The sequence below is a fragment of the Schistocerca cancellata genome, unplaced genomic scaffold (assembly GCF_023864275.1).
Source record: "Schistocerca cancellata isolate TAMUIC-IGC-003103 unplaced genomic scaffold, iqSchCanc2.1 HiC_scaffold_462, whole genome shotgun sequence".
NCBI lineage: Eukaryota > Metazoa > Arthropoda > Insecta > Orthoptera > Acrididae > Schistocerca > Schistocerca cancellata.
In genome coordinates this window covers 1-25,624 of record NW_026046479.1, presented here as the reverse complement: position 1 = coordinate 25,624, position 25,624 = coordinate 1, and the positions used below count along the sequence as shown (strand labels likewise).

The 25,624-nt window shown below is 54.0% G+C and overlaps 65 non-coding genes across 65 annotated transcripts; 52 read left to right on the top strand and 13 right to left on the bottom strand.

The window, feature by feature from the left end:
• Positions 1-56: 56 nt before the first annotated feature.
• Trnag-ucc (transfer RNA glycine (anticodon UCC)) lies at positions 57-128 on the bottom strand. Its single transcript has one exon. It is a non-coding gene; the product is annotated as a tRNA-Gly (tRNA).
• A 362-nt stretch (positions 129-490) lies between these two features.
• Trnag-gcc (transfer RNA glycine (anticodon GCC)) lies at positions 491-561 on the top strand. Its single transcript has one exon. It is a non-coding gene; the product is annotated as a tRNA-Gly (tRNA).
• Positions 562-721: 160 nt separating this feature from the next.
• Positions 722-794, top strand: Trnam-cau (transfer RNA methionine (anticodon CAU)). Its single transcript has one exon. It is a non-coding gene; the product is annotated as a tRNA-Met (tRNA).
• Positions 795-1,099: 305 nt separating this feature from the next.
• Trnae-uuc (transfer RNA glutamic acid (anticodon UUC)) lies at positions 1,100-1,171 on the top strand. The gene has a single exon. It is a non-coding gene; the product is annotated as a tRNA-Glu (tRNA).
• Positions 1,172-1,370: 199 nt separating this feature from the next.
• On the top strand, positions 1,371-1,444 carry Trnai-aau (transfer RNA isoleucine (anticodon AAU)). The gene has a single exon. It is a non-coding gene; the product is annotated as a tRNA-Ile (tRNA).
• A 583-nt stretch (positions 1,445-2,027) lies between these two features.
• Trnag-ucc (transfer RNA glycine (anticodon UCC)) lies at positions 2,028-2,099 on the bottom strand. Its single transcript has one exon. It is a non-coding gene; the product is annotated as a tRNA-Gly (tRNA).
• Positions 2,100-2,460: 361 nt separating this feature from the next.
• Trnag-gcc (transfer RNA glycine (anticodon GCC)) lies at positions 2,461-2,531 on the top strand. The gene has a single exon. It is a non-coding gene; the product is annotated as a tRNA-Gly (tRNA).
• Positions 2,532-2,691: 160 nt separating this feature from the next.
• Positions 2,692-2,764, top strand: Trnam-cau (transfer RNA methionine (anticodon CAU)). The gene has a single exon. It is a non-coding gene; the product is annotated as a tRNA-Met (tRNA).
• Positions 2,765-3,069: 305 nt separating this feature from the next.
• On the top strand, positions 3,070-3,141 carry Trnae-uuc (transfer RNA glutamic acid (anticodon UUC)). The gene has a single exon. It is a non-coding gene; the product is annotated as a tRNA-Glu (tRNA).
• A 199-nt stretch (positions 3,142-3,340) lies between these two features.
• Positions 3,341-3,414, top strand: Trnai-aau (transfer RNA isoleucine (anticodon AAU)). Its single transcript has one exon. It is a non-coding gene; the product is annotated as a tRNA-Ile (tRNA).
• A 583-nt stretch (positions 3,415-3,997) lies between these two features.
• Trnag-ucc (transfer RNA glycine (anticodon UCC)) lies at positions 3,998-4,069 on the bottom strand. Its single transcript has one exon. It is a non-coding gene; the product is annotated as a tRNA-Gly (tRNA).
• Positions 4,070-4,430: 361 nt separating this feature from the next.
• On the top strand, positions 4,431-4,501 carry Trnag-gcc (transfer RNA glycine (anticodon GCC)). Its single transcript has one exon. It is a non-coding gene; the product is annotated as a tRNA-Gly (tRNA).
• A 160-nt stretch (positions 4,502-4,661) lies between these two features.
• On the top strand, positions 4,662-4,734 carry Trnam-cau (transfer RNA methionine (anticodon CAU)). The gene has a single exon. It is a non-coding gene; the product is annotated as a tRNA-Met (tRNA).
• A 305-nt stretch (positions 4,735-5,039) lies between these two features.
• Trnae-uuc (transfer RNA glutamic acid (anticodon UUC)) lies at positions 5,040-5,111 on the top strand. Its single transcript has one exon. It is a non-coding gene; the product is annotated as a tRNA-Glu (tRNA).
• A 199-nt stretch (positions 5,112-5,310) lies between these two features.
• Positions 5,311-5,384, top strand: Trnai-aau (transfer RNA isoleucine (anticodon AAU)). The gene has a single exon. It is a non-coding gene; the product is annotated as a tRNA-Ile (tRNA).
• A 583-nt stretch (positions 5,385-5,967) lies between these two features.
• On the bottom strand, positions 5,968-6,039 carry Trnag-ucc (transfer RNA glycine (anticodon UCC)). Its single transcript has one exon. It is a non-coding gene; the product is annotated as a tRNA-Gly (tRNA).
• Positions 6,040-6,400: 361 nt separating this feature from the next.
• On the top strand, positions 6,401-6,471 carry Trnag-gcc (transfer RNA glycine (anticodon GCC)). The gene has a single exon. It is a non-coding gene; the product is annotated as a tRNA-Gly (tRNA).
• Positions 6,472-6,631: 160 nt separating this feature from the next.
• Positions 6,632-6,704, top strand: Trnam-cau (transfer RNA methionine (anticodon CAU)). Its single transcript has one exon. It is a non-coding gene; the product is annotated as a tRNA-Met (tRNA).
• Positions 6,705-7,009: 305 nt separating this feature from the next.
• Positions 7,010-7,081, top strand: Trnae-uuc (transfer RNA glutamic acid (anticodon UUC)). The gene has a single exon. It is a non-coding gene; the product is annotated as a tRNA-Glu (tRNA).
• A 199-nt stretch (positions 7,082-7,280) lies between these two features.
• Positions 7,281-7,354, top strand: Trnai-aau (transfer RNA isoleucine (anticodon AAU)). Its single transcript has one exon. It is a non-coding gene; the product is annotated as a tRNA-Ile (tRNA).
• A 583-nt stretch (positions 7,355-7,937) lies between these two features.
• Positions 7,938-8,009, bottom strand: Trnag-ucc (transfer RNA glycine (anticodon UCC)). The gene has a single exon. It is a non-coding gene; the product is annotated as a tRNA-Gly (tRNA).
• A 366-nt stretch (positions 8,010-8,375) lies between these two features.
• Positions 8,376-8,446, top strand: Trnag-gcc (transfer RNA glycine (anticodon GCC)). The gene has a single exon. It is a non-coding gene; the product is annotated as a tRNA-Gly (tRNA).
• A 160-nt stretch (positions 8,447-8,606) lies between these two features.
• On the top strand, positions 8,607-8,679 carry Trnam-cau (transfer RNA methionine (anticodon CAU)). Its single transcript has one exon. It is a non-coding gene; the product is annotated as a tRNA-Met (tRNA).
• Positions 8,680-8,984: 305 nt separating this feature from the next.
• Positions 8,985-9,056, top strand: Trnae-uuc (transfer RNA glutamic acid (anticodon UUC)). Its single transcript has one exon. It is a non-coding gene; the product is annotated as a tRNA-Glu (tRNA).
• A 199-nt stretch (positions 9,057-9,255) lies between these two features.
• Positions 9,256-9,329, top strand: Trnai-aau (transfer RNA isoleucine (anticodon AAU)). The gene has a single exon. It is a non-coding gene; the product is annotated as a tRNA-Ile (tRNA).
• Positions 9,330-9,912: 583 nt separating this feature from the next.
• Trnag-ucc (transfer RNA glycine (anticodon UCC)) lies at positions 9,913-9,984 on the bottom strand. Its single transcript has one exon. It is a non-coding gene; the product is annotated as a tRNA-Gly (tRNA).
• Positions 9,985-10,350: 366 nt separating this feature from the next.
• Trnag-gcc (transfer RNA glycine (anticodon GCC)) lies at positions 10,351-10,421 on the top strand. Its single transcript has one exon. It is a non-coding gene; the product is annotated as a tRNA-Gly (tRNA).
• Positions 10,422-10,581: 160 nt separating this feature from the next.
• Positions 10,582-10,654, top strand: Trnam-cau (transfer RNA methionine (anticodon CAU)). The gene has a single exon. It is a non-coding gene; the product is annotated as a tRNA-Met (tRNA).
• A 305-nt stretch (positions 10,655-10,959) lies between these two features.
• On the top strand, positions 10,960-11,031 carry Trnae-uuc (transfer RNA glutamic acid (anticodon UUC)). Its single transcript has one exon. It is a non-coding gene; the product is annotated as a tRNA-Glu (tRNA).
• A 199-nt stretch (positions 11,032-11,230) lies between these two features.
• On the top strand, positions 11,231-11,304 carry Trnai-aau (transfer RNA isoleucine (anticodon AAU)). The gene has a single exon. It is a non-coding gene; the product is annotated as a tRNA-Ile (tRNA).
• Positions 11,305-11,887: 583 nt separating this feature from the next.
• Trnag-ucc (transfer RNA glycine (anticodon UCC)) lies at positions 11,888-11,959 on the bottom strand. The gene has a single exon. It is a non-coding gene; the product is annotated as a tRNA-Gly (tRNA).
• Positions 11,960-12,320: 361 nt separating this feature from the next.
• On the top strand, positions 12,321-12,391 carry Trnag-gcc (transfer RNA glycine (anticodon GCC)). The gene has a single exon. It is a non-coding gene; the product is annotated as a tRNA-Gly (tRNA).
• Positions 12,392-12,551: 160 nt separating this feature from the next.
• Trnam-cau (transfer RNA methionine (anticodon CAU)) lies at positions 12,552-12,624 on the top strand. Its single transcript has one exon. It is a non-coding gene; the product is annotated as a tRNA-Met (tRNA).
• A 305-nt stretch (positions 12,625-12,929) lies between these two features.
• Trnae-uuc (transfer RNA glutamic acid (anticodon UUC)) lies at positions 12,930-13,001 on the top strand. Its single transcript has one exon. It is a non-coding gene; the product is annotated as a tRNA-Glu (tRNA).
• Positions 13,002-13,200: 199 nt separating this feature from the next.
• Trnai-aau (transfer RNA isoleucine (anticodon AAU)) lies at positions 13,201-13,274 on the top strand. Its single transcript has one exon. It is a non-coding gene; the product is annotated as a tRNA-Ile (tRNA).
• A 583-nt stretch (positions 13,275-13,857) lies between these two features.
• Positions 13,858-13,929, bottom strand: Trnag-ucc (transfer RNA glycine (anticodon UCC)). Its single transcript has one exon. It is a non-coding gene; the product is annotated as a tRNA-Gly (tRNA).
• A 361-nt stretch (positions 13,930-14,290) lies between these two features.
• Trnag-gcc (transfer RNA glycine (anticodon GCC)) lies at positions 14,291-14,361 on the top strand. Its single transcript has one exon. It is a non-coding gene; the product is annotated as a tRNA-Gly (tRNA).
• Positions 14,362-14,521: 160 nt separating this feature from the next.
• On the top strand, positions 14,522-14,594 carry Trnam-cau (transfer RNA methionine (anticodon CAU)). The gene has a single exon. It is a non-coding gene; the product is annotated as a tRNA-Met (tRNA).
• Positions 14,595-14,899: 305 nt separating this feature from the next.
• Trnae-uuc (transfer RNA glutamic acid (anticodon UUC)) lies at positions 14,900-14,971 on the top strand. Its single transcript has one exon. It is a non-coding gene; the product is annotated as a tRNA-Glu (tRNA).
• A 199-nt stretch (positions 14,972-15,170) lies between these two features.
• On the top strand, positions 15,171-15,244 carry Trnai-aau (transfer RNA isoleucine (anticodon AAU)). The gene has a single exon. It is a non-coding gene; the product is annotated as a tRNA-Ile (tRNA).
• Positions 15,245-15,827: 583 nt separating this feature from the next.
• Trnag-ucc (transfer RNA glycine (anticodon UCC)) lies at positions 15,828-15,899 on the bottom strand. The gene has a single exon. It is a non-coding gene; the product is annotated as a tRNA-Gly (tRNA).
• Positions 15,900-16,260: 361 nt separating this feature from the next.
• Positions 16,261-16,331, top strand: Trnag-gcc (transfer RNA glycine (anticodon GCC)). The gene has a single exon. It is a non-coding gene; the product is annotated as a tRNA-Gly (tRNA).
• A 160-nt stretch (positions 16,332-16,491) lies between these two features.
• Positions 16,492-16,564, top strand: Trnam-cau (transfer RNA methionine (anticodon CAU)). The gene has a single exon. It is a non-coding gene; the product is annotated as a tRNA-Met (tRNA).
• A 305-nt stretch (positions 16,565-16,869) lies between these two features.
• Positions 16,870-16,941, top strand: Trnae-uuc (transfer RNA glutamic acid (anticodon UUC)). The gene has a single exon. It is a non-coding gene; the product is annotated as a tRNA-Glu (tRNA).
• Positions 16,942-17,140: 199 nt separating this feature from the next.
• Trnai-aau (transfer RNA isoleucine (anticodon AAU)) lies at positions 17,141-17,214 on the top strand. The gene has a single exon. It is a non-coding gene; the product is annotated as a tRNA-Ile (tRNA).
• Positions 17,215-17,797: 583 nt separating this feature from the next.
• On the bottom strand, positions 17,798-17,869 carry Trnag-ucc (transfer RNA glycine (anticodon UCC)). The gene has a single exon. It is a non-coding gene; the product is annotated as a tRNA-Gly (tRNA).
• Positions 17,870-18,230: 361 nt separating this feature from the next.
• Positions 18,231-18,301, top strand: Trnag-gcc (transfer RNA glycine (anticodon GCC)). The gene has a single exon. It is a non-coding gene; the product is annotated as a tRNA-Gly (tRNA).
• Positions 18,302-18,461: 160 nt separating this feature from the next.
• Positions 18,462-18,534, top strand: Trnam-cau (transfer RNA methionine (anticodon CAU)). The gene has a single exon. It is a non-coding gene; the product is annotated as a tRNA-Met (tRNA).
• Positions 18,535-18,839: 305 nt separating this feature from the next.
• Trnae-uuc (transfer RNA glutamic acid (anticodon UUC)) lies at positions 18,840-18,911 on the top strand. The gene has a single exon. It is a non-coding gene; the product is annotated as a tRNA-Glu (tRNA).
• Positions 18,912-19,110: 199 nt separating this feature from the next.
• Trnai-aau (transfer RNA isoleucine (anticodon AAU)) lies at positions 19,111-19,184 on the top strand. Its single transcript has one exon. It is a non-coding gene; the product is annotated as a tRNA-Ile (tRNA).
• A 583-nt stretch (positions 19,185-19,767) lies between these two features.
• On the bottom strand, positions 19,768-19,839 carry Trnag-ucc (transfer RNA glycine (anticodon UCC)). The gene has a single exon. It is a non-coding gene; the product is annotated as a tRNA-Gly (tRNA).
• Positions 19,840-20,200: 361 nt separating this feature from the next.
• Trnag-gcc (transfer RNA glycine (anticodon GCC)) lies at positions 20,201-20,271 on the top strand. The gene has a single exon. It is a non-coding gene; the product is annotated as a tRNA-Gly (tRNA).
• A 160-nt stretch (positions 20,272-20,431) lies between these two features.
• On the top strand, positions 20,432-20,504 carry Trnam-cau (transfer RNA methionine (anticodon CAU)). The gene has a single exon. It is a non-coding gene; the product is annotated as a tRNA-Met (tRNA).
• A 305-nt stretch (positions 20,505-20,809) lies between these two features.
• Positions 20,810-20,881, top strand: Trnae-uuc (transfer RNA glutamic acid (anticodon UUC)). Its single transcript has one exon. It is a non-coding gene; the product is annotated as a tRNA-Glu (tRNA).
• Positions 20,882-21,080: 199 nt separating this feature from the next.
• Positions 21,081-21,154, top strand: Trnai-aau (transfer RNA isoleucine (anticodon AAU)). The gene has a single exon. It is a non-coding gene; the product is annotated as a tRNA-Ile (tRNA).
• Positions 21,155-21,737: 583 nt separating this feature from the next.
• Positions 21,738-21,809, bottom strand: Trnag-ucc (transfer RNA glycine (anticodon UCC)). The gene has a single exon. It is a non-coding gene; the product is annotated as a tRNA-Gly (tRNA).
• A 361-nt stretch (positions 21,810-22,170) lies between these two features.
• Positions 22,171-22,241, top strand: Trnag-gcc (transfer RNA glycine (anticodon GCC)). The gene has a single exon. It is a non-coding gene; the product is annotated as a tRNA-Gly (tRNA).
• A 160-nt stretch (positions 22,242-22,401) lies between these two features.
• Positions 22,402-22,474, top strand: Trnam-cau (transfer RNA methionine (anticodon CAU)). Its single transcript has one exon. It is a non-coding gene; the product is annotated as a tRNA-Met (tRNA).
• Positions 22,475-22,779: 305 nt separating this feature from the next.
• Positions 22,780-22,851, top strand: Trnae-uuc (transfer RNA glutamic acid (anticodon UUC)). Its single transcript has one exon. It is a non-coding gene; the product is annotated as a tRNA-Glu (tRNA).
• A 199-nt stretch (positions 22,852-23,050) lies between these two features.
• Positions 23,051-23,124, top strand: Trnai-aau (transfer RNA isoleucine (anticodon AAU)). Its single transcript has one exon. It is a non-coding gene; the product is annotated as a tRNA-Ile (tRNA).
• A 583-nt stretch (positions 23,125-23,707) lies between these two features.
• On the bottom strand, positions 23,708-23,779 carry Trnag-ucc (transfer RNA glycine (anticodon UCC)). The gene has a single exon. It is a non-coding gene; the product is annotated as a tRNA-Gly (tRNA).
• Positions 23,780-24,140: 361 nt separating this feature from the next.
• Trnag-gcc (transfer RNA glycine (anticodon GCC)) lies at positions 24,141-24,211 on the top strand. The gene has a single exon. It is a non-coding gene; the product is annotated as a tRNA-Gly (tRNA).
• Positions 24,212-24,371: 160 nt separating this feature from the next.
• On the top strand, positions 24,372-24,444 carry Trnam-cau (transfer RNA methionine (anticodon CAU)). Its single transcript has one exon. It is a non-coding gene; the product is annotated as a tRNA-Met (tRNA).
• Positions 24,445-24,749: 305 nt separating this feature from the next.
• Trnae-uuc (transfer RNA glutamic acid (anticodon UUC)) lies at positions 24,750-24,821 on the top strand. The gene has a single exon. It is a non-coding gene; the product is annotated as a tRNA-Glu (tRNA).
• A 200-nt stretch (positions 24,822-25,021) lies between these two features.
• Trnai-aau (transfer RNA isoleucine (anticodon AAU)) lies at positions 25,022-25,095 on the top strand. Its single transcript has one exon. It is a non-coding gene; the product is annotated as a tRNA-Ile (tRNA).
• The last annotated feature ends 529 nt before the right edge of the window (positions 25,096-25,624 follow it).

Below are 25,624 nucleotides of genomic sequence, written 5' to 3'. Positions count from 1 at the left end.
AACAATAATTTAAGAGCGCGCGGCAAAAGTACTCATACGCGAAATTAAAAGCCTGCTGCGGTGGCCGGGAATCGAACCCGGATCAACTGCTTGGAAGGCAACTATGCTGACCATTACACCACCACCGCACAAGCGAGCGCCCCGCCTCCGCGCTGTGTCGGCTTCCCGCCTGTCGGCAGCGGCCGAAGGTGATCGTACCTGGCAGGCGCATTTCGAGGTAGGCTAGGGGAGCACATCCAGACGCATTCGGACAGCGTATCCGCGCACATTTCGCATCCTTTGGCAAGAGTCGGCGCCGGCGACGCAACAGTACGCAGAGGACCGCGTTGTGGAGGCATTTTTTAAGCAGTGCCGTGCAGTGCAGTGCAGTGCAGTGCAGGATTCAGCGTCTGCAGCGTCTTCTGCACAGAATGCTACGGCGCTTGACGGCAGCCCCACTTTCCCTTGAGACATCTGCTCGGGAAGCAGCGCGAAGTTACCGCTGGCCAGAGCATCGGTGGTTCAGTGGTAGAATGCTCGCCTGCCACGCGGGCGGCCCGGGTTCGATTCCCGGCCGATGCATCATTTTGCTTTCCCGCGATAATGCTGCCGCAACACCGCAATCAACTGGGCCGGCAATGAACGTGTAGCAACAGAACACGTTATCCAGGAAGTACAGTGTTTCTACGTCTAATATTGGGTACGCAACTTACCCAGTTTCCAGGAGAAACGGTTCACCCGTGCCTCGGTAGCGCAGTAGGCAGCGCGTAAGTCTCATAATCTTAAGGTCGTGAGTTCGATCCTCACCCGGGGCATTTAATTTTCTGTGACTGATGGTGGTGCTGTTGCTAGGGCGCCAACGTATTTCTTGTTTGTTATCCACAACGTTTCAACGCTTCAGCGGGAAAATGTTTACTTCCGCTTATTGCTACTTACAGCTTCCCTTTTCCTCTTCTTCCAGCACAGCATGAAGCCAAAAGCATTGCTCTGCGACGTTTGAGGTGCGCGCCTTGCCAGTCAGTATGTGCAAAGATGCTCGCAAAGAGAGAAGGGCGCCGACGTGGCACTCGACACGAAATGCGACAAGCGACCGTACGAACGGTCCAATGGAACGGCCACATCCGGTGTGGTCTAGTGGCTAGGATACCTGGCTTTCACCCAGGAGGCCCGGGTTCGATTCCCGGTACCGGAACGTAATTTTTTTCCACACGAATCGTGACAAGTTTGAGCTGTCCGAGCGGCCGTTTCCCGTCCTGCTCGCAATATAGCTACTGTTTCGTGACCGTCAGCAGAATATAGACTAGGGAAGCAGACACACGACGACCATAGAAATGGTGTATGGCTTCATGCCAGCTGTTTCCAGTTTAGGGCTGAGCAACTGCATCTGCCGAGGCCCGTTAGCTCAGTTGGTTAGAGCGTCGTGCTAATAACGCGAAGGTCGCGGGTTCGATCCCCCCACGGGCCACTACTCTTTTACTACTACGAAAAGGCAGCGCCGATTTCAGCTGGCGAGTGTGATGACCAAAAGATCATCACCATGCGTGGAAGTTGACAGAGGATCCGAACCCGACTTGTCGGGAAGCGCTACAGCATTCACTCGGCAATGGGCATAATATTTTGAATACACTGGTTCTCAACCGATGAAGAGAAAATGAAAGAAAATGTCTGATTGCCGATGCGTAACAACTTTGGCCCTTGTCAGTACTTGGGCGGGTGAGCGCGTGGGAACACACTGTACTATTGGCAGTTTTACTTCCTATTTTTCTTTTCGGAGCTACAGCCCGATTCGGTGAGGGAGACGCCACCGTGAAATGAAGGGGCGTGCTGTGTGTCCATCGCCTCGCCTCTCCTCCCCTCTCTCAGTCGTTTATCGTGCTTGTCGTTTTGATATAGGCCGATTTGAGAGCGTCAGCTCTCGCGTCAGCTGAGCAAAGTCGAGACAAGTCGAGACACACTAAGGGCTGGTATGCAGCGAGTAAGAGGGGGGAAAAAAACAATAATTTAAGAGCGCGCGGCAAAAGTACTCATACGCGAAATTAAAAGCCTGCTGCGGTGGCCGGGAATCGAACCCGGATCAACTGCTTGGAAGGCAACTATGCTGACCATTACACCACCACCGCACAAGCGAGCGCCCCGCCTCCGCGCTGTGTCGGCTTCCCGCCTGTCGGCAGCGGCCGAAGGTGATCGTACCTGGCAGGCGCATTTCGAGGTAGGCTAGGGGAGCACATCCAGACGCATTCGGACAGCGTATCCGCGCACATTTCGCATCCTTTGGCAAGAGTCGGCGCCGGCGACGCAACAGTACGCAGAGGACCGCGTTGTGGAGGCATTTTTAAGCAGTGCCGTGCAGTGCAGTGCAGTGCAGTGCAGGATTCAGCGTCTGCAGCGTCTTCTGCACAGAATGCTACGGCGCTTGACGGCAGCCCCACTTTCCCTTGAGACATCTGCTCGGGAAGCAGCGCGAAGTTACCGCTGGCCAGAGCATCGGTGGTTCAGTGGTAGAATGCTCGCCTGCCACGCGGGCGGCCCGGGTTCGATTCCCGGCCGATGCATCATTTTGCTTTCCCGCGATAATGCTGCCGCAACACCGCAATCAACTGGGCCGGCAATGAACGTGTAGCAACAGAACACGTTATCCAGGAAGTACAGTGTTTCTACGTCTAATATTGGGTACGCAACTTACCCAGTTTCCAGGAGAAACGGTTCACCCGTGCCTCGGTAGCGCAGTAGGCAGCGCGTAAGTCTCATAATCTTAAGGTCGTGAGTTCGATCCTCACCCGGGGCATTTAATTTTCTGTGACTGATGGTGGTGCTGTTGCTAGGGCGCCAACGTATTTCTTGTTTGTTATCCACAACGTTTCAACGCTTCAGCGGGAAAATGTTTACTTCCGCTTATTGCTACTTACAGCTTCCCTTTTCCTCTTCTTCCAGCACAGCATGAAGCCAAAAGCATTGCTCTGCGACGTTTGAGGTGCGCGCCTTGCCAGTCAGTATGTGCAAAGATGCTCGCAAAGAGAGAAGGGCGCCGACGTGGCACTCGACACGAAATGCGACAAGCGACCGTACGAACGGTCCAATGGAACGGCCACATCCGGTGTGGTCTAGTGGCTAGGATACCTGGCTTTCACCCAGGAGGCCCGGGTTCGATTCCCGGTACCGGAACGTAATTTTTTTCCACACGAATCGTGACAAGTTTGAGCTGTCCGAGCGGCCGTTTCCCGTCCTGCTCGCAATATAGCTACTGTTTCGTGACCGTCAGCAGAATATAGACTAGGGAAGCAGACACACGACGACCATAGAAATGGTGTATGGCTTCATGCCAGCTGTTTCCAGTTTAGGGCTGAGCAACTGCATCTGCCGAGGCCCGTTAGCTCAGTTGGTTAGAGCGTCGTGCTAATAACGCGAAGGTCGCGGGTTCGATCCCCCCACGGGCCACTACTCTTTTACTACTACGAAAAGGCAGCGCCGATTTCAGCTGGCGAGTGTGATGACCAAAAGATCATCACCATGCGTGGAAGTTGACAGAGGATCCGAACCCGACTTGTCGGGAAGCGCTACAGCATTCACTCGGCAATGGGCATAATATTTTGAATACACTGGTTCTCAACCGATGAAGAGAAAATGAAAGAAAATGTCTGATTGCCGATGCGTAACAACTTTGGCCCTTGTCAGTACTTGGGCGGGTGAGCGCGTGGGAACACACTGTACTATTGGCAGTTTTACTTCCTATTTTTCTTTTCGGAGCTACAGCCCGATTCGGTGAGGGAGACGCCACCGTGAAATGAAGGGGCGTGCTGTGTGTCCATCGCCTCGCCTCTCCTCCCCTCTCTCAGTCGTTTATCGTGCTTGTCGTTTTGATATAGGCCGATTTGAGAGCGTCAGCTCTCGCGTCAGCTGAGCAAAGTCGAGACAAGTCGAGACACACTAAGGGCTGGTATGCAGCGAGTAAGAGGGGGGAAAAAAACAATAATTTAAGAGCGCGCGGCAAAAGTACTCATACGCGAAATTAAAAGCCTGCTGCGGTGGCCGGGAATCGAACCCGGATCAACTGCTTGGAAGGCAACTATGCTGACCATTACACCACCACCGCACAAGCGAGCGCCCCGCCTCCGCGCTGTGTCGGCTTCCCGCCTGTCGGCAGCGGCCGAAGGTGATCGTACCTGGCAGGCGCATTTCGAGGTAGGCTAGGGGAGCACATCCAGACGCATTCGGACAGCGTATCCGCGCACATTTCGCATCCTTTGGCAAGAGTCGGCGCCGGCGACGCAACAGTACGCAGAGGACCGCGTTGTGGAGGCATTTTTAAGCAGTGCCGTGCAGTGCAGTGCAGTGCAGTGCAGGATTCAGCGTCTGCAGCGTCTTCTGCACAGAATGCTACGGCGCTTGACGGCAGCCCCACTTTCCCTTGAGACATCTGCTCGGGAAGCAGCGCGAAGTTACCGCTGGCCAGAGCATCGGTGGTTCAGTGGTAGAATGCTCGCCTGCCACGCGGGCGGCCCGGGTTCGATTCCCGGCCGATGCATCATTTTGCTTTCCCGCGATAATGCTGCCGCAACACCGCAATCAACTGGGCCGGCAATGAACGTGTAGCAACAGAACACGTTATCCAGGAAGTACAGTGTTTCTACGTCTAATATTGGGTACGCAACTTACCCAGTTTCCAGGAGAAACGGTTCACCCGTGCCTCGGTAGCGCAGTAGGCAGCGCGTAAGTCTCATAATCTTAAGGTCGTGAGTTCGATCCTCACCCGGGGCATTTAATTTTCTGTGACTGATGGTGGTGCTGTTGCTAGGGCGCCAACGTATTTCTTGTTTGTTATCCACAACGTTTCAACGCTTCAGCGGGAAAATGTTTACTTCCGCTTATTGCTACTTACAGCTTCCCTTTTCCTCTTCTTCCAGCACAGCATGAAGCCAAAAGCATTGCTCTGCGACGTTTGAGGTGCGCGCCTTGCCAGTCAGTATGTGCAAAGATGCTCGCAAAGAGAGAAGGGCGCCGACGTGGCACTCGACACGAAATGCGACAAGCGACCGTACGAACGGTCCAATGGAACGGCCACATCCGGTGTGGTCTAGTGGCTAGGATACCTGGCTTTCACCCAGGAGGCCCGGGTTCGATTCCCGGTACCGGAACGTAATTTTTTTCCACACGAATCGTGACAAGTTTGAGCTGTCCGAGCGGCCGTTTCCCGTCCTGCTCGCAATATAGCTACTGTTTCGTGACCGTCAGCAGAATATAGACTAGGGAAGCAGACACACGACGACCATAGAAATGGTGTATGGCTTCATGCCAGCTGTTTCCAGTTTAGGGCTGAGCAACTGCATCTGCCGAGGCCCGTTAGCTCAGTTGGTTAGAGCGTCGTGCTAATAACGCGAAGGTCGCGGGTTCGATCCCCCCACGGGCCACTACTCTTTTACTACTACGAAAAGGCAGCGCCGATTTCAGCTGGCGAGTGTGATGACCAAAAGATCATCACCATGCGTGGAAGTTGACAGAGGATCCGAACCCGACTTGTCGGGAAGCGCTACAGCATTCACTCGGCAATGGGCATAATATTTTGAATACACTGGTTCTCAACCGATGAAGAGAAAATGAAAGAAAATGTCTGATTGCCGATGCGTAACAACTTTGGCCCTTGTCAGTACTTGGGCGGGTGAGCGCGTGGGAACACACTGTACTATTGGCAGTTTTACTTCCTATTTTTCTTTTCGGAGCTACAGCCCGATTCGGTGAGGGAGACGCCACCGTGAAATGAAGGGGCGTGCTGTGTGTCCATCGCCTCGCCTCTCCTCCCCTCTCTCAGTCGTTTATCGTGCTTGTCGTTTTGATATAGGCCGATTTGAGAGCGTCAGCTCTCGCGTCAGCTGAGCAAAGTCGAGACAAGTCGAGACACACTAAGGGCTGGTATGCAGCGAGTAAGAGGGGGGAAAAAAACAATAATTTAAGAGCGCGCGGCAAAAGTACTCATACGCGAAATTAAAAGCCTGCTGCGGTGGCCGGGAATCGAACCCGGATCAACTGCTTGGAAGGCAACTATGCTGACCATTACACCACCACCGCACAAGCGAGCGCCCCGCCTCCGCGCTGTGTCGGCTTCCCGCCTGTCGGCAGCGGCCGAAGGTGATCGTACCTGGCAGGCGCATTTCGAGGTAGGCTAGGGGAGCACATCCAGACGCATTCGGACAGCGTATCCGCGCACATTTCGCATCCTTTGGCAAGAGTCGGCGCCGGCGACGCAACAGTACGCAGAGGACCGCGTTGTGGAGGCATTTTTAAGCAGTGCCGTGCAGTGCAGTGCAGTGCAGTGCAGGATTCAGCGTCTGCAGCGTCTTCTGCACAGAATGCTACGGCGCTTGACGGCAGCCCCACTTTCCCTTGAGACATCTGCTCGGGAAGCAGCGCGAAGTTACCGCTGGCCAGAGCATCGGTGGTTCAGTGGTAGAATGCTCGCCTGCCACGCGGGCGGCCCGGGTTCGATTCCCGGCCGATGCATCATTTTGCTTTCCCGCGATAATGCTGCCGCAACACCGCAATCAACTGGGCCGGCAATGAACGTGTAGCAACAGAACACGTTATCCAGGAAGTACAGTGTTTCTACGTCTAATATTGGGTACGCAACTTACCCAGTTTCCAGGAGAAACGGTTCACCCGTGCCTCGGTAGCGCAGTAGGCAGCGCGTAAGTCTCATAATCTTAAGGTCGTGAGTTCGATCCTCACCCGGGGCATTTAATTTTCTGTGACTGATGGTGGTGCTGTTGCTAGGGCGCCAACGTATTTCTTGTTTGTTATCCACAACGTTTCAACGCTTCAGCGGGAAAATGTTTACTTCCGCTTATTGCTACTTACAGCTTCCCTTTTCCTCTTCTTCCAGCACAGCATGAAGCCAAAAGCATTGCTCTGCGACGTTTGAGGTGCGCGCCTTGCCAGTCAGTATGTGCAAAGATGCTCGCAAAGAGAGAAGGGCGCCGACGTGGCACTCGACACGAAATGCGACAAGCGACCGTACGAACGGTCCAATGGAACGGCCACATCCGGTGTGGTCTAGTGGCTAGGATACCTGGCTTTCACCCAGGAGGCCCGGGTTCGATTCCCGGTACCGGAACGTAATTTTTTTCCACACGAATCGTGACAAGTTTGAGCTGTCCGAGCGGCCGTTTCCCGTCCTGCTCGCAATATAGCTACTGTTTCGTGACCGTCAGCAGAATATAGACTAGGGAAGCAGACACACGACGACCATAGAAATGGTGTATGGCTTCATGCCAGCTGTTTCCAGTTTAGGGCTGAGCAACTGCATCTGCCGAGGCCCGTTAGCTCAGTTGGTTAGAGCGTCGTGCTAATAACGCGAAGGTCGCGGGTTCGATCCCCCCACGGGCCACTACTCTTTTACTACTACGAAAAGGCAGCGCCGATTTCAGCTGGCGAGTGTGATGACCAAAAGATCATCACCATGCGTGGAAGTTGACAGAGGATCCGAACCCGACTTGTCGGGAAGCGCTACAGCATTCACTCGGCAATGGGCATAATATTTTGAATACACTGGTTCTCAACCGATGAAGAGAAAATGAAAGAAAATGTCTGATTGCCGATGCGTAACAACTTTGGCCCTTGTCAGTACTTGGGCGGGTGAGCGCGTGGGAACACACTGTACTATTGGCAGTTTTACTTCCTATTTTTCTTTTCGGAGCTACAGCCCGATTCGGTGAGGGAGACGCCACCGTGAAATGAAGGGGCGTGCTGTGTGTCCATCGCCTCGCCTCTCCTCCCCTCTCTCAGTCGTTTATCGTGCTTGTCGTTTTGATATAGGCCGATTTGAGAGCGTCAGCTCTCGCGTCAGCTGAGCAAAGTCGAGACAAGTCGAGACACACTAAGGGCTGGTATGCAGCGAGTAAGAGGGGGGAAAAAAACAATAATTTAAGAGCGCGCGGCAAAAGTACTCATACGCGAAATTAAAAGCCTGCTGCGGTGGCCGGGAATCGAACCCGGATCAACTGCTTGGAAGGCAACTATGCTGACCATTACACCACCACCGCACAAGCGAGCGCCCCGCCTCCGCGCTGTGTCGGCTTCCCGCCTGTCGGCAGCGGCCGAAGGTGATCGTACCTGGCAGGCGCATTTCGAGGTAGGCTAGGGGAGCACATCCAGACGCATTCGGACAGCGTATCCGCGCACATTTCGCATCCTTTGGCAAGAGTCGGCGCCGGCGACGCAACAGTACGCAGAGGACCGCGTTGTGGAGGCATTTTTAAGCAGTGCCGTGCAGTGCAGTGCAGTGCAGTGCAGTGCAGGATTCAGCGTCTGCAGCGTCTTCTGCACAGAATGCTACGGCGCTTGACGGCAGCCCCACTTTCCCTTGAGACATCTGCTCGGGAAGCAGCGCGAAGTTACCGCTGGCCAGAGCATCGGTGGTTCAGTGGTAGAATGCTCGCCTGCCACGCGGGCGGCCCGGGTTCGATTCCCGGCCGATGCATCATTTTGCTTTCCCGCGATAATGCTGCCGCAACACCGCAATCAACTGGGCCGGCAATGAACGTGTAGCAACAGAACACGTTATCCAGGAAGTACAGTGTTTCTACGTCTAATATTGGGTACGCAACTTACCCAGTTTCCAGGAGAAACGGTTCACCCGTGCCTCGGTAGCGCAGTAGGCAGCGCGTAAGTCTCATAATCTTAAGGTCGTGAGTTCGATCCTCACCCGGGGCATTTAATTTTCTGTGACTGATGGTGGTGCTGTTGCTAGGGCGCCAACGTATTTCTTGTTTGTTATCCACAACGTTTCAACGCTTCAGCGGGAAAATGTTTACTTCCGCTTATTGCTACTTACAGCTTCCCTTTTCCTCTTCTTCCAGCACAGCATGAAGCCAAAAGCATTGCTCTGCGACGTTTGAGGTGCGCGCCTTGCCAGTCAGTATGTGCAAAGATGCTCGCAAAGAGAGAAGGGCGCCGACGTGGCACTCGACACGAAATGCGACAAGCGACCGTACGAACGGTCCAATGGAACGGCCACATCCGGTGTGGTCTAGTGGCTAGGATACCTGGCTTTCACCCAGGAGGCCCGGGTTCGATTCCCGGTACCGGAACGTAATTTTTTTCCACACGAATCGTGACAAGTTTGAGCTGTCCGAGCGGCCGTTTCCCGTCCTGCTCGCAATATAGCTACTGTTTCGTGACCGTCAGCAGAATATAGACTAGGGAAGCAGACACACGACGACCATAGAAATGGTGTATGGCTTCATGCCAGCTGTTTCCAGTTTAGGGCTGAGCAACTGCATCTGCCGAGGCCCGTTAGCTCAGTTGGTTAGAGCGTCGTGCTAATAACGCGAAGGTCGCGGGTTCGATCCCCCCACGGGCCACTACTCTTTTACTACTACGAAAAGGCAGCGCCGATTTCAGCTGGCGAGTGTGATGACCAAAAGATCATCACCATGCGTGGAAGTTGACAGAGGATCCGAACCCGACTTGTCGGGAAGCGCTACAGCATTCACTCGGCAATGGGCATAATATTTTGAATACACTGGTTCTCAACCGATGAAGAGAAAATGAAAGAAAATGTCTGATTGCCGATGCGTAACAACTTTGGCCCTTGTCAGTACTTGGGCGGGTGAGCGCGTGGGAACACAGTGTACTATTGGCAGTTTTACTTCCTATTTTTCTTTTCGGAGCTACAGCCCGATTCGGTGAGGGAGACGCCACCGTGAAATGAAGGGGCGTGCTGTGTGTCCATCGCCTCGCCTCTCCTCCCCTCTCTCAGTCGTTTATCGTGCTTGTCGTTTTGATATAGGCCGATTTGAGAGCGTCAGCTCTCGCGTCAGCTGAGCAAAGTCGAGACAAGTCGAGACACACTAAGGGCTGGTATGCAGCGAGTAAGAGGGGGGAAAAAAACAATAATTTAAGAGCGCGCGGCAAAAGTACTCATACGCGAAATTAAAAGCCTGCTGCGGTGGCCGGGAATCGAACCCGGATCAACTGCTTGGAAGGCAACTATGCTGACCATTACACCACCACCGCACAAGCGAGCGCCCCGCCTCCGCGCTGTGTCGGCTTCCCGCCTGTCGGCAGCGGCCGAAGGTGATCGTACCTGGCAGGCGCATTTCGAGGTAGGCTAGGGGAGCACATCCAGACGCATTCGGACAGCGTATCCGCGCACATTTCGCATCCTTTGGCAAGAGTCGGCGCCGGCGACGCAACAGTACGCAGAGGACCGCGTTGTGGAGGCATTTTTAAGCAGTGCCGTGCAGTGCAGTGCAGTGCAGTGCAGTGCAGGATTCAGCGTCTGCAGCGTCTTCTGCACAGAATGCTACGGCGCTTGACGGCAGCCCCACTTTCCCTTGAGACATCTGCTCGGGAAGCAGCGCGAAGTTACCGCTGGCCAGAGCATCGGTGGTTCAGTGGTAGAATGCTCGCCTGCCACGCGGGCGGCCCGGGTTCGATTCCCGGCCGATGCATCATTTTGCTTTCCCGCGATAATGCTGCCGCAACACCGCAATCAACTGGGCCGGCAATGAACGTGTAGCAACAGAACACGTTATCCAGGAAGTACAGTGTTTCTACGTCTAATATTGGGTACGCAACTTACCCAGTTTCCAGGAGAAACGGTTCACCCGTGCCTCGGTAGCGCAGTAGGCAGCGCGTAAGTCTCATAATCTTAAGGTCGTGAGTTCGATCCTCACCCGGGGCATTTAATTTTCTGTGACTGATGGTGGTGCTGTTGCTAGGGCGCCAACGTATTTCTTGTTTGTTATCCACAACGTTTCAACGCTTCAGCGGGAAAATGTTTACTTCCGCTTATTGCTACTTACAGCTTCCCTTTTCCTCTTCTTCCAGCACAGCATGAAGCCAAAAGCATTGCTCTGCGACGTTTGAGGTGCGCGCCTTGCCAGTCAGTATGTGCAAAGATGCTCGCAAAGAGAGAAGGGCGCCGACGTGGCACTCGACACGAAATGCGACAAGCGACCGTACGAACGGTCCAATGGAACGGCCACATCCGGTGTGGTCTAGTGGCTAGGATACCTGGCTTTCACCCAGGAGGCCCGGGTTCGATTCCCGGTACCGGAACGTAATTTTTTTCCACACGAATCGTGACAAGTTTGAGCTGTCCGAGCGGCCGTTTCCCGTCCTGCTCGCAATATAGCTACTGTTTCGTGACCGTCAGCAGAATATAGACTAGGGAAGCAGACACACGACGACCATAGAAATGGTGTATGGCTTCATGCCAGCTGTTTCCAGTTTAGGGCTGAGCAACTGCATCTGCCGAGGCCCGTTAGCTCAGTTGGTTAGAGCGTCGTGCTAATAACGCGAAGGTCGCGGGTTCGATCCCCCCACGGGCCACTACTCTTTTACTACTACGAAAAGGCAGCGCCGATTTCAGCTGGCGAGTGTGATGACCAAAAGATCATCACCATGCGTGGAAGTTGACAGAGGATCCGAACCCGACTTGTCGGGAAGCGCTACAGCATTCACTCGGCAATGGGCATAATATTTTGAATACACTGGTTCTCAACCGATGAAGAGAAAATGAAAGAAAATGTCTGATTGCCGATGCGTAACAACTTTGGCCCTTGTCAGTACTTGGGCGGGTGAGCGCGTGGGAACACAGTGTACTATTGGCAGTTTTACTTCCTATTTTTCTTTTCGGAGCTACAGCCCGATTCGGTGAGGGAGACGCCACCGTGAAATGAAGGGGCGTGCTGTGTGTCCATCGCCTCGCCTCTCCTCCCCTCTCTCAGTCGTTTATCGTGCTTGTCGTTTTGATATAGGCCGATTTGAGAGCGTCAGCTCTCGCGTCAGCTGAGCAAAGTCGAGACAAGTCGAGACACACTAAGGGCTGGTATGCAGCGAGTAAGAGGGGGGAAAAAAACAATAATTTAAGAGCGCGCGGCAAAAGTACTCATACGCGAAATTAAAAGCCTGCTGCGGTGGCCGGGAATCGAACCCGGATCAACTGCTTGGAAGGCAACTATGCTGACCATTACACCACCACCGCACAAGCGAGCGCCCCGCCTCCGCGCTGTGTCGGCTTCCCGCCTGTCGGCAGCGGCCGAAGGTGATCGTACCTGGCAGGCGCATTTCGAGGTAGGCTAGGGGAGCACATCCAGACGCATTCGGACAGCGTATCCGCGCACATTTCGCATCCTTTGGCAAGAGTCGGCGCCGGCGACGCAACAGTACGCAGAGGACCGCGTTGTGGAGGCATTTTTAAGCAGTGCCGTGCAGTGCAGTGCAGTGCAGTGCAGGATTCAGCGTCTGCAGCGTCTTCTGCACAGAATGCTACGGCGCTTGACGGCAGCCCCACTTTCCCTTGAGACATCTGCTCGGGAAGCAGCGCGAAGTTACCGCTGGCCAGAGCATCGGTGGTTCAGTGGTAGAATGCTCGCCTGCCACGCGGGCGGCCCGGGTTCGATTCCCGGCCGATGCATCATTTTGCTTTCCCGCGATAATGCTGCCGCAACACCGCAATCAACTGGGCCGGCAATGAACGTGTAGCAACAGAACACGTTATCCAGGAAGTACAGTGTTTCTACGTCTAATATTGGGTACGCAACTTACCCAGTTTCCAGGAGAAACGGTTCACCCGTGCCTCGGTAGCGCAGTAGGCAGCGCGTAAGTCTCATAATCTTAAGGTCGTGAGTTCGATCCTCACCCGGGGCATTTAATTTTCTGTGACTGATGGTGGTGCTGTTGCTAGGGCGCCAACGTATTTCTTGTTTGTTATCCACAACGTTTCAACGCTTCAGCGGGAAAATGTTTACTTCCGCTTATTGCTACTTACAGCTTCCCTTTTCCTCTTCTTCCAGCACAGCATGAAGCCAAAAGCATTGCTCTGCGACGTTTGAGGTGCGCGCCTTGCCAGTCAGTATGTGCAAAGATGCTCGCAAAGAGAGAAGGGCGCCGACGTGGCACTCGACACGAAATGCGACAAGCGACCGTACGAACGGTCCAATGGAACGGCCACATCCGGTGTGGTCTAGTGGCTAGGATACCTGGCTTTCACCCAGGAGGCCCGGGTTCGATTCCCGGTACCGGAACGTAATTTTTTTCCACACGAATCGTGACAAGTTTGAGCTGTCCGAGCGGCCGTTTCCCGTCCTGCTCGCAATATAGCTACTGTTTCGTGACCGTCAGCAGAATATAGACTAGGGAAGCAGACACACGACGACCATAGAAATGGTGTATGGCTTCATGCCAGCTGTTTCCAGTTTAGGGCTGAGCAACTGCATCTGCCGAGGCCCGTTAGCTCAGTTGGTTAGAGCGTCGTGCTAATAACGCGAAGGTCGCGGGTTCGATCCCCCCACGGGCCACTACTCTTTTACTACTACGAAAAGGCAGCGCCGATTTCAGCTGGCGAGTGTGATGACCAAAAGATCATCACCATGCGTGGAAGTTGACAGAGGATCCGAACCCGACTTGTCGGGAAGCGCTACAGCATTCACTCGGCAATGGGCATAATATTTTGAATACACTGGTTCTCAACCGATGAAGAGAAAATGAAAGAAAATGTCTGATTGCCGATGCGTAACAACTTTGGCCCTTGTCAGTACTTGGGCGGGTGAGCGCGTGGGAACACAGTGTACTATTGGCAGTTTTACTTCCTATTTTTCTTTTCGGAGCTACAGCCCGATTCGGTGAGGGAGACGCCACCGTGAAATGAAGGGGCGTGCTGTGTGTCCATCGCCTCGCCTCTCCTCCCCTCTCTCAGTCGTTTATCGTGCTTGTCGTTTTGATATAGGCCGATTTGAGAGCGTCAGCTCTCGCGTCAGCTGAGCAAAGTCGAGACAAGTCGAGACACACTAAGGGCTGGTATGCAGCGAGTAAGAGGGGGGAAAAAAACAATAATTTAAGAGCGCGCGGCAAAAGTACTCATACGCGAAATTAAAAGCCTGCTGCGGTGGCCGGGAATCGAACCCGGATCAACTGCTTGGAAGGCAACTATGCTGACCATTACACCACCACCGCACAAGCGAGCGCCCCGCCTCCGCGCTGTGTCGGCTTCCCGCCTGTCGGCAGCGGCCGAAGGTGATCGTACCTGGCAGGCGCATTTCGAGGTAGGCTAGGGGAGCACATCCAGACGCATTCGGACAGCGTATCCGCGCACATTTCGCATCCTTTGGCAAGAGTCGGCGCCGGCGACGCAACAGTACGCAGAGGACCGCGTTGTGGAGGCATTTTTAAGCAGTGCCGTGCAGTGCAGTGCAGTGCAGTGCAGGATTCAGCGTCTGCAGCGTCTTCTGCACAGAATGCTACGGCGCTTGACGGCAGCCCCACTTTCCCTTGAGACATCTGCTCGGGAAGCAGCGCGAAGTTACCGCTGGCCAGAGCATCGGTGGTTCAGTGGTAGAATGCTCGCCTGCCACGCGGGCGGCCCGGGTTCGATTCCCGGCCGATGCATCATTTTGCTTTCCCGCGATAATGCTGCCGCAACACCGCAATCAACTGGGCCGGCAATGAACGTGTAGCAACAGAACACGTTATCCAGGAAGTACAGTGTTTCTACGTCTAATATTGGGTACGCAACTTACCCAGTTTCCAGGAGAAACGGTTCACCCGTGCCTCGGTAGCGCAGTAGGCAGCGCGTAAGTCTCATAATCTTAAGGTCGTGAGTTCGATCCTCACCCGGGGCATTTAATTTTCTGTGACTGATGGTGGTGCTGTTGCTAGGGCGCCAACGTATTTCTTGTTTGTTATCCACAACGTTTCAACGCTTCAGCGGGAAAATGTTTACTTCCGCTTATTGCTACTTACAGCTTCCCTTTTCCTCTTCTTCCAGCACAGCATGAAGCCAAAAGCATTGCTCTGCGACGTTTGAGGTGCGCGCCTTGCCAGTCAGTATGTGCAAAGATGCTCGCAAAGAGAGAAGGGCGCCGACGTGGCACTCGACACGAAATGCGACAAGCGACCGTACGAACGGTCCAATGGAACGGCCACATCCGGTGTGGTCTAGTGGCTAGGATACCTGGCTTTCACCCAGGAGGCCCGGGTTCGATTCCCGGTACCGGAACGTAATTTTTTTCCACACGAATCGTGACAAGTTTGAGCTGTCCGAGCGGCCGTTTCCCGTCCTGCTCGCAATATAGCTACTGTTTCGTGACCGTCAGCAGAATATAGACTAGGGAAGCAGACACACGACGACCATAGAAATGGTGTATGGCTTCATGCCAGCTGTTTCCAGTTTAGGGCTGAGCAACTGCATCTGCCGAGGCCCGTTAGCTCAGTTGGTTAGAGCGTCGTGCTAATAACGCGAAGGTCGCGGGTTCGATCCCCCCACGGGCCACTACTCTTTTACTACTACGAAAAGGCAGCGCCGATTTCAGCTGGCGAGTGTGATGACCAAAAGATCATCACCATGCGTGGAAGTTGACAGAGGATCCGAACCCGACTTGTCGGGAAGCGCTACAGCATTCACTCGGCAATGGGCATAATATTTTGAATACACTGGTTCTCAACCGATGAAGAGAAAATGAAAGAAAATGTCTGATTGCCGATGCGTAACAACTTTGGCCCTTGTCAGTACTTGGGCGGGTGAGCGCGTGGGAACACAGTGTACTATTGGCAGTTTTACTTCCTATTTTTCTTTTCGGAGCTACAGCCCGATTCGGTGAGGGAGACGCCACCGTGAAATGAAGGGGCGTGCTGTGTGTCCATCGCCTCGCCTCTCCTCCCCTCTCTCAGTCGTTTATCGTGCTTGTCGTTTTGATATAGGCCGATTTGAGAGCGTCAGCTCTCGCGTCAGCTGAGCAAAGTCGAGACAAGTCGAGACACACTAAGGGCTGGTATGCAGCGAGTAAGAGGGGGGAAAAAAACAATAATTTAAGAGCGCGCGGCAAAAGTACTCATACGCGAAATTAAAAGCCTGCTGCGGTGGCCGGGAATCGAACCCGGATCAACTGCTTGGAAGGCAACTATGCTGACCATTACACCACCACCGCACAAGCGAGCGCCCCGCCTCCGCGCTGTGTCGGCTTCCCGCCTGTCGGCAGCGGCCGAAGGTGATCGTACCTGGCAGGCGCATTTCGAGGTAGGCTAGGGGAGCACATCCAGACGCATTCGGACAGCGTATCCGCGCACATTTCGCATCCTTTGGCAAGAGTCGGCGCCGGCGACGCAACAGTACGCAGAGGACCGCGTTGTGGAGGCATTTTTAAGCAGTGCCGTGCAGTGCAGTGCAGTGCAGTGCAGGATTCAGCGTCTGCAGCGTCTTCTGCACAGAATGCTACGGCGCTTGACGGCAGCCCCACTTTCCCTTGAGACATCTGCTCGGGAAGCAGCGCGAAGTTACCGCTGGCCAGAGCATCGGTGGTTCAGTGGTAGAATGCTCGCCTGCCACGCGGGCGGCCCGGGTTCGATTCCCGGCCGATGCATCATTTTGCTTTCCCGCGATAATGCTGCCGCAACACCGCAATCAACTGGGCCGGCAATGAACGTGTAGCAACAGAACACGTTATCCAGGAAGTACAGTGTTTCTACGTCTAATATTGGGTACGCAACTTACCCAGTTTCCAGGAGAAACGGTTCACCCGTGCCTCGGTAGCGCAGTAGGCAGCGCGTAAGTCTCATAATCTTAAGGTCGTGAGTTCGATCCTCACCCGGGGCATTTAATTTTCTGTGACTGATGGTGGTGCTGTTGCTAGGGCGCCAACGTATTTCTTGTTTGTTATCCACAACGTTTCAACGCTTCAGCGGGAAAATGTTTACTTCCGCTTATTGCTACTTACAGCTTCCCTTTTCCTCTTCTTCCAGCACAGCATGAAGCCAAAAGCATTGCTCTGCGACGTTTGAGGTGCGCGCCTTGCCAGTCAGTATGTGCAAAGATGCTCGCAAAGAGAGAAGGGCGCCGACGTGGCACTCGACACGAAATGCGACAAGCGACCGTACGAACGGTCCAATGGAACGGCCACATCCGGTGTGGTCTAGTGGCTAGGATACCTGGCTTTCACCCAGGAGGCCCGGGTTCGATTCCCGGTACCGGAACGTAATTTTTTTCCACACGAATCGTGACAAGTTTGAGCTGTCCGAGCGGCCGTTTCCCGTCCTGCTCGCAATATAGCTACTGTTTCGTGACCGTCAGCAGAATATAGACTAGGGAAGCAGACACACGACGACCATAGAAATGGTGTATGGCTTCATGCCAGCTGTTTCCAGTTTAGGGCTGAGCAACTGCATCTGCCGAGGCCCGTTAGCTCAGTTGGTTAGAGCGTCGTGCTAATAACGCGAAGGTCGCGGGTTCGATCCCCCCACGGGCCACTACTCTTTTACTACTACGAAAAGGCAGCGCCGATTTCAGCTGGCGAGTGTGATGACCAAAAGATCATCACCATGCGTGGAAGTTGACAGAGGATCCGAACCCGACTTGTCGGGAAGCGCTACAGCATTCACTCGGCAATGGGCATAATATTTTGAATACACTGGTTCTCAACCGATGAAGAGAAAATGAAAGAAAATGTCTGATTGCCGATGCGTAACAACTTTGGCCCTTGTCAGTACTTGGGCGGGTGAGCGCGTGGGAACACAGTGTACTATTGGCAGTTTTACTTCCTATTTTTCTTTTCGGAGCTACAGCCCGATTCGGTGAGGGAGACGCCACCGTGAAATGAAGGGGCGTGCTGTGTGTCCATCGCCTCGCCTCTCCTCCCCTCTCTCAGTCGTTTATCGTGCTTGTCGTTTTGATATAGGCCGATTTGAGAGCGTCAGCTCTCGCGTCAGCTGAGCAAAGTCGAGACAAGTCGAGACACACTAAGGGCTGGTATGCAGCGAGTAAGAGGGGGGAAAAAAACAATAATTTAAGAGCGCGCGGCAAAAGTACTCATACGCGAAATTAAAAGCCTGCTGCGGTGGCCGGGAATCGAACCCGGATCAACTGCTTGGAAGGCAACTATGCTGACCATTACACCACCACCGCACAAGCGAGCGCCCCGCCTCCGCGCTGTGTCGGCTTCCCGCCTGTCGGCAGCGGCCGAAGGTGATCGTACCTGGCAGGCGCATTTCGAGGTAGGCTAGGGGAGCACATCCAGACGCATTCGGACAGCGTATCCGCGCACATTTCGCATCCTTTGGCAAGAGTCGGCGCCGGCGACGCAACAGTACGCAGAGGACCGCGTTGTGGAGGCATTTTTAAGCAGTGCCGTGCAGTGCAGTGCAGTGCAGTGCAGGATTCAGCGTCTGCAGCGTCTTCTGCACAGAATGCTACGGCGCTTGACGGCAGCCCCACTTTCCCTTGAGACATCTGCTCGGGAAGCAGCGCGAAGTTACCGCTGGCCAGAGCATCGGTGGTTCAGTGGTAGAATGCTCGCCTGCCACGCGGGCGGCCCGGGTTCGATTCCCGGCCGATGCATCATTTTGCTTTCCCGCGATAATGCTGCCGCAACACCGCAATCAACTGGGCCGGCAATGAACGTGTAGCAACAGAACACGTTATCCAGGAAGTACAGTGTTTCTACGTCTAATATTGGGTACGCAACTTACCCAGTTTCCAGGAGAAACGGTTCACCCGTGCCTCGGTAGCGCAGTAGGCAGCGCGTAAGTCTCATAATCTTAAGGTCGTGAGTTCGATCCTCACCCGGGGCATTTAATTTTCTGTGACTGATGGTGGTGCTGTTGCTAGGGCGCCAACGTATTTCTTGTTTGTTATCCACAACGTTTCAACGCTTCAGCGGGAAAATGTTTACTTCCGCTTATTGCTACTTACAGCTTCCCTTTTCCTCTTCTTCCAGCACAGCATGAAGCCAAAAGCATTGCTCTGCGACGTTTGAGGTGCGCGCCTTGCCAGTCAGTATGTGCAAAGATGCTCGCAAAGAGAGAAGGGCGCCGACGTGGCACTCGACACGAAATGCGACAAGCGACCGTACGAACGGTCCAATGGAACGGCCACATCCGGTGTGGTCTAGTGGCTAGGATACCTGGCTTTCACCCAGGAGGCCCGGGTTCGATTCCCGGTACCGGAACGTAATTTTTTTCCACACGAATCGTGACAAGTTTGAGCTGTCCGAGCGGCCGTTTCCCGTCCTGCTCGCAATATAGCTACTGTTTCGTGACCGTCAGCAGAATATAGACTAGGGAAGCAGACACACGACGACCATAGAAATGGTGTATGGCTTCATGCCAGCTGTTTCCAGTTTAGGGCTGAGCAACTGCATCTGCCGAGGCCCGTTAGCTCAGTTGGTTAGAGCGTCGTGCTAATAACGCGAAGGTCGCGGGTTCGATCCCCCCACGGGCCACTACTCTTTTACTACTACGAAAAGGCAGCGCCGATTTCAGCTGGCGAGTGTGATGACCAAAAGATCATCACCATGCGTGGAAGTTGACAGAGGATCCGAACCCGACTTGTCGGGAAGCGCTACAGCATTCACTCGGCAATGGGCATAATATTTTGAATACACTGGTTCTCAACCGATGAAGAGAAAATGAAAGAAAATGTCTGATTGCCGATGCGTAACAACTTTGGCCCTTGTCAGTACTTGGGCGGGTGAGCGCGTGGGAACACAGTGTACTATTGGCAGTTTTACTTCCTATTTTTCTTTTCGGAGCTACAGCCCGATTCGGTGAGGGAGACGCCACCGTGAAATGAAGGGGCGTGCTGTGTGTCCATCGCCTCGCCTCTCCTCCCCTCTCTCAGTCGTTTATCGTGCTTGTCGTTTTGATATAGGCCGATTTGAGAGCGTCAGCTCTCGCGTCAGCTGAGCAAAGTCGAGACAAGTCGAGACACACTAAGGGCTGGTATGCAGCGAGTAAGAGGGGGGAAAAAAACAATAATTTAAGAGCGCGCGGCAAAAGTACTCATACGCGAAATTAAAAGCCTGCTGCGGTGGCCGGGAATCGAACCCGGATCAACTGCTTGGAAGGCAACTATGCTGACCATTACACCACCACCGCACAAGCGAGCGCCCCGCCTCCGCGCTGTGTCGGCTTCCCGCCTGTCGGCAGCGGCCGAAGGTGATCGTACCTGGCAGGCGCATTTCGAGGTAGGCTAGGGGAGCACATCCAGACGCATTCGGACAGCGTATCCGCGCACATTTCGCATCCTTTGGCAAGAGTCGGCGCCGGCGACGCAACAGTACGCAGAGGACCGCGTTGTGGAGGCATTTTTAAGCAGTGCCGTGCAGTGCAGTGCAGTGCAGTGCAGGATTCAGCGTCTGCAGCGTCTTCTGCACAGAATGCTACGGCGCTTGACGGCAGCCCCACTTTCCCTTGAGACATCTGCTCGGGAAGCAGCGCGAAGTTACCGCTGGCCAGAGCATCGGTGGTTCAGTGGTAGAATGCTCGCCTGCCACGCGGGCGGCCCGGGTTCGATTCCCGGCCGATGCATCATTTTGCTTTCCCGCGATAATGCTGCCGCAACACCGCAATCAACTGGGCCGGCAATGAACGTGTAGCAACAGAACACGTTATCCAGGAAGTACAGTGTTTCTACGTCTAATATTGGGTACGCAACTTACCCAGTTTCCAGGAGAAACGGTTCACCCGTGCCTCGGTAGCGCAGTAGGCAGCGCGTAAGTCTCATAATCTTAAGGTCGTGAGTTCGATCCTCACCCGGGGCATTTAATTTTCTGTGACTGATGGTGGTGCTGTTGCTAGGGCGCCAACGTATTTCTTGTTTGTTATCCACAACGTTTCAACGCTTCAGCGGGAAAATGTTTACTTCCGCTTATTGCTACTTACAGCTTCCCTTTTCCTCTTCTTCCAGCACAGCATGAAGCCAAAAGCATTGCTCTGCGACGTTTGAGGTGCGCGCCTTGCCAGTCAGTATGTGCAAAGATGCTCGCAAAGAGAGAAGGGCGCCGACGTGGCACTCGACACGAAATGCGACAAGCGACCGTACGAACGGTCCAATGGAACGGCCACATCCGGTGTGGTCTAGTGGCTAGGATACCTGGCTTTCACCCAGGAGGCCCGGGTTCGATTCCCGGTACCGGAACGTAATTTTTTTCCACACGAATCGTGACAAGTTTGAGCTGTCCGAGCGGCCGTTTCCCGTCCTGCTCGCAATATAGCTACTGTTTCGTGACCGTCAGCAGAATATAGACTAGGGAAGCAGACACACGACGACCATAGAAATGGTGTATGGCTTCATGCCAGCTGTTTCCAGTTTAGGGCTGAGCAACTGCATCTGCCGAGGCCCGTTAGCTCAGTTGGTTAGAGCGTCGTGCTAATAACGCGAAGGTCGCGGGTTCGATCCCCCCACGGGCCACTACTCTTTTACTACTACGAAAAGGCAGCGCCGATTTCAGCTGGCGAGTGTGATGACCAAAAGATCATCACCATGCGTGGAAGTTGACAGAGGATCCGAACCCGACTTGTCGGGAAGCGCTACAGCATTCACTCGGCAATGGGCATAATATTTTGAATACACTGGTTCTCAACCGATGAAGAGAAAATGAAAGAAAATGTCTGATTGCCGATGCGTAACAACTTTGGCCCTTGTCAGTACTTGGGCGGGTGAGCGCGTGGGAACACAGTGTACTATTGGCAGTTTTACTTCCTATTTTTCTTTTCGGAGCTACAGCCCGATTCGGTGAGGGAGACGCCACCGTGAAATGAAGGGGCGTGCTGTGTGTCCATCGCCTCGCCTCTCCTCCCCTCTCTCAGTCGTTTATCGTGCTTGTCGTTTTGATATAGGCCGATTTGAGAGCGTCAGCTCTCGCGTCAGCTGAGCAAAGTCGAGACAAGTCGAGACACACTAAGGGCTGGTATGCAGCGAGTAAGAGGGGGGAAAAAAACAATAATTTAAGAGCGCGCGGCAAAAGTACTCATACGCGAAATTAAAAGCCTGCTGCGGTGGCCGGGAATCGAACCCGGATCAACTGCTTGGAAGGCAACTATGCTGACCATTACACCACCACCGCACAAGCGAGCGCCCCGCCTCCGCGCTGTGTCGGCTTCCCGCCTGTCGGCAGCGGCCGAAGGTGATCGTACCTGGCAGGCGCATTTCGAGGTAGGCTAGGGGAGCACATCCAGACGCATTCGGACAGCGTATCCGCGCACATTTCGCATCCTTTGGCAAGAGTCGGCGCCGGCGACGCAACAGTACGCAGAGGACCGCGTTGTGGAGGCATTTTTAAGCAGTGCCGTGCAGTGCAGTGCAGTGCAGTGCAGGATTCAGCGTCTGCAGCGTCTTCTGCACAGAATGCTACGGCGCTTGACGGCAGCCCCACTTTCCCTTGAGACATCTGCTCGGGAAGCAGCGCGAAGTTACCGCTGGCCAGAGCATCGGTGGTTCAGTGGTAGAATGCTCGCCTGCCACGCGGGCGGCCCGGGTTCGATTCCCGGCCGATGCATCATTTTGCTTTCCCGCGATAATGCTGCCGCAACACCGCAATCAACTGGGCCGGCAATGAACGTGTAGCAACAGAACACGTTATCCAGGAAGTACAGTGTTTCTACGTCTAATATTGGGTACGCAACTTACCCAGTTTCCAGGAGAAACGGTTCACCCGTGCCTCGGTAGCGCAGTAGGCAGCGCGTAAGTCTCATAATCTTAAGGTCGTGAGTTCGATCCTCACCCGGGGCATTTAATTTTCTGTGACTGATGGTGGTGCTGTTGCTAGGGCGCCAACGTATTTCTTGTTTGTTATCCACAACGTTTCAACGCTTCAGCGGGAAAATGTTTACTTCCGCTTATTGCTACTTACAGCTTCCCTTTTCCTCTTCTTCCAGCACAGCATGAAGCCAAAAGCATTGCTCTGCGACGTTTGAGGTGCGCGCCTTGCCAGTCAGTATGTGCAAAGATGCTCGCAAAGAGAGAAGGGCGCCGACGTGGCACTCGACACGAAATGCGACAAGCGACCGTACGAACGGTCCAATGGAACGGCCACATCCGGTGTGGTCTAGTGGCTAGGATACCTGGCTTTCACCCAGGAGGCCCGGGTTCGATTCCCGGTACCGGAACGTAATTTTTTTCCACACGAATCGTGACAAGTTTGAGCTGTCCGAGCGGCCGTTTCCCGTCCTGCTCGCAATATAGCTACTGTTTCGTGACCGTCAGCAGAATATAGACTAGGGAAGCAGACACACGACGACCATAGAAATGGTGTATGGCTTCATGCCAGCTGTTTCCAGTTTAGGGCTGAGCAACTGCATCTGCCGAGGCCCGTTAGCTCAGTTGGTTAGAGCGTCGTGCTAATAACGCGAAGGTCGCGGGTTCGATCCCCCCACGGGCCACTACTCTTTTACTACTACGAAAAGGCAGCGCCGATTTCAGCTGGCGAGTGTGATGACCAAAAGATCATCACCATGCGTGGAAGTTGACAGAGGATCCGAACCCGACTTGTCGGGAAGCGCTACAGCATTCACTCGGCAATGGGCATAATATTTTGAATACACTGGTTCTCAACCGATGAAGAGAAAATGAAAGAAAATGTCTGATTGCCGATGCGTAACAACTTTGGCCCTTGTCAGTACTTGGGCGGGTGAGCGCGTGGGAACACAGTGTACTATTGGCAGTTTTACTTCCTATTTTTCTTTTCGGAGCTACAGCCCGATTCGGTGAGGGAGACGCCACCGTGAAATGAAGGGGCGTGCTGTGTGTCCATCGCCTCGCCTCTCCTCCCCTCTCTCAGTCGTTTATCGTGCTTGTCGTTTTGATATAGGCCGATTTGAGAGCGTCAGCTCTCGCGTCAGCTGAGCAAAGTCGAGACAAGTCGAGACACACTAAGGGCTGGTATGCAGCGAGTAAGAGGGGGGAAAAAAACAATAATTTAAGAGCGCGCGGCAAAAGTACTCATACGCGAAATTAAAAGCCTGCTGCGGTGGCCGGGAATCGAACCCGGATCAACTGCTTGGAAGGCAACTATGCTGACCATTACACCACCACCGCACAAGCGAGCGCCCCGCCTCCGCGCTGTGTCGGCTTCCCGCCTGTCGGCAGCGGCCGAAGGTGATCGTACCTGGCAGGCGCATTTCGAGGTAGGCTAGGGGAGCACATCCAGACGCATTCGGACAGCGTATCCGCGCACATTTCGCATCCTTTGGCAAGAGTCGGCGCCGGCGACGCAACAGTACGCAGAGGACCGCGTTCTGGAGGCATTTTTAAGCAGTGCCGTGCAGTGCAGTGCAGTGCAGTGCAGGATTCAGCGTCTGCAGCGTCTTCTGCACAGAATGCTACGGCGCTTGACGGCAGCCCCACTTTCCCTTGAGACATCTGCTCGGGAAGCAGCGCGAAGTTACCGCTGGCCAGAGCATCGGTGGTTCAGTGGTAGAATGCTCGCCTGCCACGCGGGCGGCCCGGGTTCGATTCCCGGCCGATGCATCATTTTGCTTTCCCGCGATAATGCTGCCGCAACACCGCAATCAACTGGGCCGGCAATGAACGTGTAGCAACAGAACACGTTATCCAGGAAGTACAGTGTTTCTACGTCTAATATTGGGTACGCAACTTACCCAGTTTCCAGGAGAAACGGTTCACCCGTGCCTCGGTAGCGCAGTAGGCAGCGCGTAAGTCTCATAATCTTAAGGTCGTGAGTTCGATCCTCACCCGGGGCATTTAATTTTCTGTGACTGATGGTGGTGCTGTTGCTAGGGCGCCAACGTATTTCTTGTTTGTTATCCACAACGTTTCAACGCTTCAGCGGGAAAATGTTTACTTCCGCTTATTGCTACTTACAGCTTCCCTTTTCCTCTTCTTCCAGCACAGCATGAAGCCAAAAGCATTGCTCTGCGACGTTTGAGGTGCGCGCCTTGCCAGTCAGTATGTGCAAAGATGCTCGCAAAGAGAGAAGGGCGCCGACGTGGCACTCGACACGAAATGCGACAAGCGACCGTACGAACGGTCCAATGGAACGGCCACATCCGGTGTGGTCTAGTGGCTAGGATACCTGGCTTTCACCCAGGAGGCCCGGGTTCGATTCCCGGTACCGGAACGTAATTTTTTTCCACACGAATCGTGACAAGTTTGAGCTGTCCGAGCGGCCGTTTCCCGTCCTGCTCGCAATATAGCTACTGTTTCGTGACCGTCAGCAGAATATAGACTAGGGAAGCAGACACACGACGACCATAGAAATGGTGTATGGCTTCATGCCAGCTGTTTCCAGTTTAGGGCTGAGCAACTGCATTCTGCCGAGGCCCGTTAGCTCAGTTGGTTAGAGCGTCGTGCTAATAACGCGAAGGTCGCGGGTTCGATCCCCCCACGGGCCACTACTCTTTTACTACTACGAAAAGGCAGCGCCGATTTCAGCTGGCGAGTGTGATGACCAAAAGATCATCACCATGCGTGGAAGTTGACAGAGGATCCGAACCCGACTTGTCGGGAAGCGCTACAGCATTCACTCGGCAATGGGCATAATATTTTGAATACACTGGTTCTCAACCGATGAAGAGAAAATGAAAGAAAATGTCTGATTGCCGATGCGTAACAACTTTGGCCCTTGTCAGTACTTGGGCGGGTGAGCGCGTGGGAACACAGTGTACTATTGGCAGTTTTACTTCCTATTTTTCTTTTCGGAGCTACAGCCCGATTCGGTGAGGGAGACGCCACCGTGAAATGAAGGGGCGTGCTGTGTGTCCATCGCCTCGCCTCTCCTCCCCTCTCTCAGTCGTTTATCGTGCTTGTCGTTTTGATATAGGCCGATTTGAGAGCGTCAGCTCTCGCGTCAGCTGAGCAAAGTCGAGACAAGTCGAGACACACTAAGGGCTGGTATGCAGCGAGTAAGAGGGGGGAAAAAAA